The sequence below is a fragment of the Chrysemys picta genome, chromosome 25 (assembly GCF_011386835.1).
Source record: "Chrysemys picta bellii isolate R12L10 chromosome 25, ASM1138683v2, whole genome shotgun sequence".
NCBI lineage: Eukaryota > Metazoa > Chordata > Testudines > Emydidae > Chrysemys > Chrysemys picta.
In genome coordinates, this window is record NC_088815.1 from 15934133 (window position 1) to 15944044 (window position 9912).

Sequence of the window (9912 nt, forward strand, 5' to 3'; positions counted from 1 at the left end):
TCCCAGCCCGGCCGTTATTCCCATTTTTAAAAAATGTTAAACTTTCCAAACAGACGTGACCGAGAAACCAAGCCAGGCAGTCATTAATACACAGAAGGCCAGGCTACAGCTGACAAGCCAAAGAAAGAGAGGCTTTCTGCCTGGAGACCCCCCAGAATGAGTGAATTCCTATCATCAGGCTCCAGGATTCTGCCATCTGCAAAGAGGATGCCCACAATCCCCATTTATGGGCGGCCTAACACAAAGGGTTAAAGCCAGCCTCTAAAATGGCATCGAAAATCAGAAAGAGCTGCAAGCATCAATCTCCATGTAGTCTGCATGGAGAGGCCATTTAGCTCAGCTAGGATCCCCCCACTAGGCCTCTACAGGCAAATGTCACTGCCCGCTCCACCAACTCTCTCTCTACAGCCACAATGGGCCATGCCAAGTCTCCACCACACTCATTTGCTTGTCTGTTGGATCCCCATAGTCTGTTTGATGCATTGGACGCTAAGCCCCAGCAGGGTTTCTCTCTTTTTAAATCTGCACAGAGCCCAGCCAGGGCCTTTGGCACCACTCACAACACCAACAAACACACACCTCTCCTGGGCAGCGCTCCAAGTTCACCTTACAGTCATTTCAAATCCACTCCATGCTAAGAGCCTGCCTGTCCCCAGCCAGAGCCTGGAACAAGCTTCAGAAACCCCCTCCACATACACTGCCTCTCAGGGCCAGGTTCCTGACGGCCAGGCTCAGCCAAGACACACTCCATGGTTTCTGAGGAAGTCAAAAGCCAGGCAGATGGAGTCAACATGAGTTTGGGGTTTTACATCCAAGATCCCCTTGTAACCACCCCCGTCTACCCTGCACCCACAGCCAACAGACAGCACCGGGGAAGGTCCTGCAGCCCCCTCCCCAGGCACACTGAGAATGGCCCCAGGAGGGGAGAGCATTATCACCCAGGACACTGGGGGCACTTGCACTCCTATGGGGTGGCTGCAACGCATTCAGCACCCCCGTGCATCGGGAGCTCAATGCAGACAGCAGTCCCTTTGTACCATCCTCCCCCTTCATCCACTCCACGAGATGGGCTGGCATAACGCATACACTCTCTCCCTGAAGTGTAGGGGTGCAACGCACCCAGCCGTACCCACCTCACCCTAGGGTGGGGGATACAATGGACACAGCCTCTCCCCCCACCGTCCCTCCCCGAGATGGGAGGTTGCAATGCACACAGCCTCCAGCTCACCTTTCCCCCACCTCCCTGGGGCTGGGGGGTACAGTGCACACAGCCTCCAGCTCACCTTTCCCCCACCTCCCTGGGGCTGGGGGGTACAGTGCACCCCCCCACACACACACACCCTGGCTCACTTCCCCAGGACGCAGGGTGGGGGGTACAGTGCACACAGCCCCCCCCCCCCACCTTAACCCACTACCCAGGGCGGGGGGGGGGATACAGTGCACACACACACACACACCCCAGCTCACTTCCCCAGGGCGGGGGGTACAGTGCACACAGCCCCCCCCCCCCCACCTTAACCCACTACCCAGGGCGGGGGGGGGGATACAGTGCACACCCACACCCCCCAGCTCACTTCCCCAGGGCGGGGGGTACCGTGCACCCCCCCAGTTCACCTCCCCCCGGCTAGGGCACGTGCCGCCTGCCCAGCCACGCTCCGACAGTCACACAAACCGGGCCGAGACCCACCTCTCCGCCGGCGCCAGCCCCATCCGCCCCGCCGCAGCCCCGCGTCCCTCCCGCCTCAGCCAGGCAGCAGCGAGCTCGGCGAGCTCGCCTGTCGCCCCTCGCCTCGCCCCGCCCCGCCCGGCGGAAACAGCCGAGGTGCAGCGGAACGACCCGAGGCCCCTCCCGAAAACCCACGAGCGAAGGCGGAGACACCCGAAGCAACCTGCGGGCCCTCGGCGGCTCCGGGGACACCCGAGCGCGGAGGCGATAACCCCGCCCCCTTCCCGGAGCCAACAGGGACTAACGGCGACTCCCGAGCAGGGACGGAAACACCCGAGTCCGCCCCCCTCAACCCGCCCTTACGTCACATCATTTTCTAACGATGTTTATTTTAGAGAAAGGGGAAGAATATTGTTGTTGCCCCCAAATTATTCCCGGGTGGGTCCGCCCCGCCCCCCCCCCCCCCCGCCGGGACAGGTCCCCCAGCAGCGCCCCCACCCAGGGCAACGAGTCCCTCAGCAGCGCCAAGAACAGCGCCCCCCCCGCCGGCCGCTCCCCTCAGAGGCCCCCCCTCAGTGACCCCCCCCGGCCACTCTCCTCAGTGACCCCCCCTCAGCCCCCCCGTCCACCCCCTCACTGACCCCCCGGGTGCTCCCCTCAGAACCCCCCCTGGCTCTCCTCAGTGACCGCCCGCCCCTCAGAGCCCCCCCGCCGGCCGCTCCCCTCAGTGACCCCCCAGGTGCTCCCCTCAGAGCCCCCCCCCCGGCTCTCCTCAGTGACCCCCGCCCCGCCCCTCAGAGCCCCCCCCTCCGGCCGCTCCCCTCAGTGACCCCCTCGCCCCCCCAGCCGCTCTCCTCAGTGACCCCCCCACCCCTCAGCACCCCCGTCCACCCCCCCTCACTGACCCCCCGGGTGCTCCCCTCAGAACCCCCCCCCCCGGCTCTCCTCAGTGACCGACCGTCCCTCAGAGCCCCCCCCGCCAGCCGCTCCCCTCAGTGACCCCCCCCGGCCACTCTCCTCAGTGACCCCCCAGGTGCTCCCCTCAGAGCCCCCCCCCGGCTCTCCTCAGTGACCGCCCGCCCCTCAGAGCCCCCGTCCACCCCCCTCACTGACCCCCCGGGTGCTCCCCTCTGAGCCCCCCCCCAATCCCCCCTCACTGACCGGCCACCCCGCCCCTCAGAGCTCCCCCCCGGCCGCTCCCCTCAGTGACCCCCCCGCCCCTCAGCCCCCCCTCCACTCCCCTCAGTGACCAGCCACCCCACCCCTCAGAGTCCCCCCTGCTCACTCCCCTCAGTGACCCCCCCCAGGTGCTCCCCTCAGAGCCCCCTCCTAGTGAAATAGTGTTTCCTAATATCCTCCCCCACTGCAACTTGAGACCATCGCTCCTTCTTCTGTCATCTGCTACCAGTGAGAACAGCCGAGCTCCTCTGGAACCCCCCTTCAGGTAGCTATCAAATCCCCCCTCATTCTTCTCTTCTGCAAACTAAACCCTCCCAGTCCCTCAGCCTCTCCTCGTAAATCATGTGCCCCAGCCCCCTAATCATTTTCGTTGTCCTTTACTGGACTCTTTCCAATTTGTCCTCACATCCCTTCTGTAGTGGGGGGACCAAAACTGGATGTAATACTCCAAATGTGACCTCACCTGTGCCGAATAGAGGGGAATAATCACTTCCCTTGATCTGCTGGCAATGCTCCTACTTATTCAGCCCAAAATGCCGTTAGCCTTCTTGGCAACAAGGGCACATTGCTGACTCATATCCAGCTTCTCGTCCACTATAACCCCTAAGTCCTCTTCGGCAGAACTGCTGCTTAGCCAGTCGGTCCCCAGTCTGTAGCGGTGTATGGGATTCTTCCTTCCTAAGTGCAGGACTCTCCACTTGTCCTTGTTGAACCTAATCAGATTCCTTTTAGCCCAATCCTCCAATTTGTCTAGGTTACTCTGGACCCTATCCCTACCCTCCAGTGTATCTACCTCTCCCCCCAGCTTAGTGTTATCTGCGAACTTGCTGAGGGTGCAATTAATCCCACCATCCAGATCATTAATAAAGACATTGAACAAAACCGGTCCCAGAACCGACCCCTGGGACACTCCGCTTGATACCGGCTGCCAACTAGACATTGAGCCGTTGATCACTACACATTGAGCCCAACAATCTAGCCAGCTTTCTATTCCCCTTATAGTCCATTGATCCAATCCATACTTCTTTAACTTGCTGGCAAGAATACTATGGGAGACTGTATAAAATGCTTTGCTAAAGTCAAGATATATCACATCCACTGCTTTCTCCATTTCCACAGAGCCAGTTATCTCATCATAGAAGGCAATCAGGTTGGTGAGGCATGACTTGCCCTTAGTGAATCCATGTTGACTGTTCCTGATCACCTTCCTCTCCTCCAAGTGCTTCAAAATAGATTCCTTGAGGACCTGCTCCATGATTTTACCAGGGACTGTAGTGAGGCTGACCGGTCTGTAGTTCCCCGGGTTCTCTTTCTTCCCTTTTTTAAAGATGGGCACTATATTTGCCTTTTTCCAATCGTCCGGGACCTCCCCCGATCATCACGAATTTTCAAAGATAATGGCCAATGGCTCTGCAGTCACATCAGCCAACTCCCTCAGCACCCTTGGATGCATTGCATGTCCAGTTTTTCTAAATAGTCCTTAACCTGTTCTTTTACCACTGAGGGCTGCTCACCTCCTCCCCATACTGTGTTGCCCAGTGCAGCAGTCTGGGAGCTGACCTTGTATGTGAAGACAGAGGCAAAAAAAAGCATTGAGTACTTCAGCTTTTTCCTTCCTGATTACATGCCTGCATACTCCAGCAATATTTTTATACTCCTCTCTAGTCATCTGTCCAAACTTCCACTTCTTGTAAGCTTCCTTTCTGAGTTTAAACTCACAGAAGATTTCACTGTTAAACCAAGCTGGTCGCCTGCCATATTTGCTGTTCTTTCTGCACATCGGGTTGGTTTGTTCCTGTGCCCTCAAAAGGCTTCTTTAAAATACAGCCAGATCTCCAGGACTCCTTTCCCCCCCATATTAGCCTCCCAGGGGATCCTGCCCATCAGTTCCCTAAGGGAGTCAAAGTCTGCTTTTCTGGAGTCCAGGGTCGATATTTTGCTAGTCTCCTTTCTTCCTTTTGTCAGGATCCTGAACTCAACCATCTCATGGTCACTGCTGCCTAGGTTGCCAATCACTTCTACTTCCCCTACCAATTCTTCTCTGTTTTTAAGCAGCAGGTCAAGAGGAGCAGGGCCCCTAGTTGGTTCCTCCAGCACTTGTACCAGGAAATTGTCCCCACCACTCTCCAAAAACTTCCTGGATTGTCTGTGCGTTGCTGTATTGCTCTCCCAGCAGTCCCCCATTAGAACAGGGCCTGTGATCTGGAAACTTCAGGTAGTTGTCCGAAGAAAGCCTTGTCTATCTCATCCTTCTGATCTGGTGGTCTATAGCACACCCCCACCACGACATCACCCTTGTTGCTCTCGCCTCTAACCTTAACCCAGGAGGGTTAACTTAACTAGGAGGCTGGAACAGCTCAGTGCATCGTGGGGGGCCTGGCTCCAGCCCCAAGCAAATCCCTTCACTGGTTTAAAAAAAAAATCACCAGCAATGGCAGCGCTGCACAGACATGCAGAACTAGACACATGCAAACTTCCCACACTACACTGGACCACTCACACTGCACTGGGGACTGGCTGAATACAGCTTTTACTGGCTTAACTTTGGGCCTCAGGCATGCTCTACCAGGCTCACCCAAACAAGTCACTTTAAAGGGCAGAGTTAAAGATCCTGTCTTCTTTCAGATCAGCAAACTAACAGGCAGAAAAAGCCTCCTCAGTATTCGCAGGTGGACAGAAGGCTCTTCCCTTTACCTGAATTCTTTGCATCGGTCTTCACGGCTGAGGATGTGAGGGAGATTCCCACACCTGAGCCATTCTTTTTAGGTGACAAATCTGATGAACTGTCCCAGATTGAGGTGTCATTAGAGGACATTTTGGAACAAATTGATAAATTAAACAGTAATAAGTCATCAGGGCCAAATGGTATTCACCCAAGAGTCCTGAAGAAACTCAAATGTGAAATTGCAGAACTACTAACTGCAGCCTGTAACCTATCATTTAAATCAGCTTCTGTACCAAATGACTGGAGGATAGCTAATGTGACACCAATTTTTTAAAAGGGCTCCAGAGGTGATCCCGTCAATTACAGGCTGGTAAGTCTGACTTCAGTACCGGGCAAACTGGTTGAAACTAGTAAAGAACAAAATTGTCAGACACATAGATGAACATAATTTGTTGGGGAAGAGTCAACATGTTTTTTGTAAAGGGAAATCATGCCTCACCATTCTACTAGAATTCTTCGAGGGAGTCAACAAGCATGTGGACAAAGGGGACCCAGTGGATATAGTGTACTTAGATTTTCAGAAAGCCTTTGACAAGGTCCCTCACCAAAGGCTCTTGAGCAAAGTAAGCTGTCATGGGATAAGAGGAAAAGTCCTCTCATGGATTGATAACTGTTTAAAAGATAGGAAACAAAGGGTAGGAATAAATGGTCAGTTTTCAGAATGGAGAGAGGTAAAAATAGTCGTGTCCCCCAGGAGTCTGTACTGGGATCAGGCCTATTCAACATATTCATAAATGATCTGGAAAAGGGGGTAAAACAGTGAGGTGGCAAAATTTGAAGATGATACAAAACTATTCAAGATAGTTATGTCCCAGGCAGACTGCAAAGATGTACAAAAGGATTTCTCAAAACTAGGTGACTGGGCAACAAAATGGCAGATGAAATTCAGTGTTGATAAATTCAAAGTAATGCACATTGGAAAACATAATCCCAAATATACATATAAAATGATGGGGGTCTAACTTAGCTGTTACCACTCAAGAAAGAGACCTTGGAGTCATTGTGGATAGTTCTCTGAAATCATCCTCTCAATGTGCAGCAGCAGTCAAAAAAGCGAAAAAATGTTGCGCATCATTAAGAAAGGGATAGATAAGAAGACAGAAAATATCATATTGCCTCTATATAAATCCATGTTATGCCCACATCTTGAATACTGCATGCAGATGTGGTCGCCCCATCTCAAAAAAGATATATTGGAATTGGAAAAGGTTCAGAAAAGGGCAACAAAAATTATTAGGCGTATGGAACGGCTTCCGTATGAGGAGAGATTAATAAGACTGGGACTTTTCAGCTTGGAAAAAAGACGACTAAGGGGAATATGATTGAGGTCTATAAAATCATGACTGGTGTGGAGAAAGTAAATAAGGAAGTGTTATTTACTCCTCATAATACAAGAACTAGGGGTCACCAAATGAAATGAATAGGCAGCAGGTTTAAAACAAATAAAAGGAAGTATTTCTTCACACAACGCAGTCAACCTGTGGAACTCCTTGCCAGAGGATGTTGTGAAGGCCAAGAATATAACAGGGTTCAAAAAAAGGTGGGAGGGATAGCTCAGTGGTTTGAGCATTGGCCTGCTAAACGCAGGGTTGTGAGTTCAATCCTTGAGGGGGCCACTTAGGGATTTGGGGCAAAATCAGTACTTGGTCCTGCTAGTGAAGGCAGGGGGCTGGACTCGATGACCTTTCAAGGTCCCTTCCAGTTCTAGGAGATGGGATATCTCTATTAATTAATTAAAAATTAATTAATTAACTAGATAAGTTCATGGAGGATAGCTCCATCAATTATAGCCAGTATGAGCAGGGATGGTGTCCCTAGCTTCTGTTTGCCAGAAGCTGGGAATGGGCGACAGGGGATGGATCACTTGATGATTCCCTGTTCTGTTCATTCCCTCTGGGGCACCTGGCACTGGCCACTGTCAGAGGACAGGATACTGGGCTAGATGGACCTTTGGTCTGACCCAGTGTGGCTGTTCTTACGTTCTTGTCATTTTTGCCCAGACACACTGGGGCTCTCATTAAGGCCTTGGCTACACTGGCGTACAGCGCTGCAACTTGCTCGCTCAGGGGTGTGAAAACGCCCCTTTCCCCCCCCCCCCCCCCCCCCCGAGCGCAGCGCTGTAAAGCGCCAGTGTAATCAGCGCCTGCAGCGCTGCACACTCGCTCGCAGCGCTGCACGCTATTCCCCTCGGAGAGGTGGAGGACTTGCAGCACTGTGAATCCCCAAGTGTAGCCAAGGCCTTAGTCTGGCCTCCTCCTGAATCTACTGAAGCTCAGCTCTGGCCTAATCTCAGGACTGATGCTTACGGCAGCAAGTCTTGCCATGCCCAGCCCAGCTCCCAGCCCAGAAAGCAGGGAGGAAAATAAAAAAAAGACGTGATTAGCTCCAAAAGGTTTAAGTAACATCTTTTCCCCGCAGAATGGAAGCTTCATGGTGGCAGTGGGAGCAGCCTGACTTTTATTCTTTTGCTGTTGTACTGAAATCCATGCCAATGTGAGACAGGCAGCTGGAAGCGTGATTTTGTGCCGACACATCGCAGCTGGTAGGTGTCAGACAGGTAATCGTGTACATATGGAAAAGGAAGATTTGCCTTTTCAGTCTTGCACATTTTTGCTAGCTGATGACTCTTGCAGGATGGGAAAGCAGAGCAGCTAGATTCAGCTAAAGCATAGTTTACATATTTTGTGAGAACAGGCCCAGTTCCATGTTTAAATGAGTGCTGAGGAGATGGTGCTCACCTGCCAGCAAAGCACACTGGATTTGGGAACTGGCTGACAAGGCTCACTGGAAATACATTTCAGAATGCAGAGAGGCAGAGTTTTATTTTTGTCCAGGATAAATACAAAATCCAATTTTCTGGCCCACGTTTAGTGAGCACTTTGTCATTTATGCAAGTTTCTGAGGATCCAGGGTGCTGCCAGAGTCAGTTTGTCCATCCTAAATTAATTTCAGATCAAAAAGTGACCCAGGCCTCCCACAGATGACAACCAGTCAAACAGAGTAAGCTGGGAAGACAATGGCGCAAATATCTGGAGTGGAATGAATAAAGAACAGGCTTTCTGATTTGTCCAGGTGGTCAGTGCTGACCCTGATGAGAGAAGCCAGAATGAAGTGGATAGAGGGCACATCCCCAAAGAGGTTTGAGGGGAAAGGGAGGAGAGGAAATGGGTAGGAGGCAGTAAGGGAAGGGCTTTTCCTTAGGTTTGGGGAAAAAGTGGTTGACAAGATCTCACACACCGAAGAAGGCTGGAGTAGCGCAGGTGCTCTGAGCAAGGCAGGAGAGGAGGGAAGTCACAGAACTGTGCAAGAGGAAGTGGAAGAGTGTGCCCAATTTTGAAAGAAATCAGAGAGTGGAGAAAGGGATTAAACTCTTCAGGTGGGGACCATCTTCCTGTTTGTGCAGCACCCTTGTGCCATGGTCCCTGAATGGGGCCTCTAGGCGCTACCACACTGCAAATAAATAAGGGAACATAGATGGAAGGGGAGGAGATGGGGAAAGAGAGGGCATGCAGTGCTTAATGAAGACCACATCAAGTGAGTCACCAAGATTGTTAGTCATTCCAGGCCATGATTGGGAGGCCTTATGCAGTTCAGCAAAGTAAAGGGAAAGACATCAAATCAGAGAGGTTGGAGGATGGGGTGGGGGATATGACAGCCACCCAAAGGAGTAGGAGAGAAGAGTAAGGCAGGTTGATTGGATTGTAGAAGATGCCATGGGAGAGTAGCTGGAAATGAAGGAGAAGCTTGACAGCAGTGCTGGTGAGGGGAGCAAAAAGAGTCTGCAGCCAGAGGCAGAGAACTGGCTTTCAGAAAGCGTGAGGAGACAAAGGAAGTGAGACGGAGGTCAATGGTACACAAGCTGGTGGGGGGCATGCCCCCCAGGGAGGCACAAGGGATTGGGGGCACAAAGAAACTAGAATCCCATGCATCCTACAGGACCCACTGCCATAATAGCGGGAGTGGGATAAAAAGAGTAGGTATTTGTGATGAAGTGGGACTGTTCTTAATGTTTTCTCTGAATACTGTGTGCGTGCCTCAGTTTCCCCTATGCATTTCTTAAGTCTCCAAGTGTGCATAAATGGCCGACACTCTGTATCCTGGCAACAAATGGCTGGGGCCCTTCTCCCCTGCAAGGGAATAGCTAAAGGTGAACAAAGATCAGGTGACCTCCTGGCCCGGGAAAGAGACAAAAGCCAGAAAGGAGGGGCTGGAGGGGTTTTCAGTTTGGAGCTGGCTGGGGACGGGAAGGGAGGGCAGACGTGGGTGTCTGCCTTGCTGGGCCCCAGAATGGACCCAGCTGAGGGGTCCCGTTCTCTGTACCTACACGCTCTGTTTTAGACCG

The 9912-nt window shown here is 52.5% G+C and overlaps 1 protein-coding gene across 2 annotated transcripts in view; it reads right to left on the reverse strand.

The window, feature by feature from the left end:
* The window catches only part of PIK3R2 (phosphoinositide-3-kinase regulatory subunit 2), a 36223-nt gene extending 34401 nt beyond the window's left edge, over window positions 1-1822 (reverse strand). For both annotated transcript variants that reach the window (XM_005279012.5, XM_005279013.5), the window contains exon 1: window positions 1688-1822. The gene's annotated coding sequence lies outside the window, so the exon portion shown is untranslated. The remainder of the gene's footprint in view (window positions 1-1687) is intronic.
* Between the last annotated feature and the right edge of the window lie 8090 nt (window positions 1823-9912).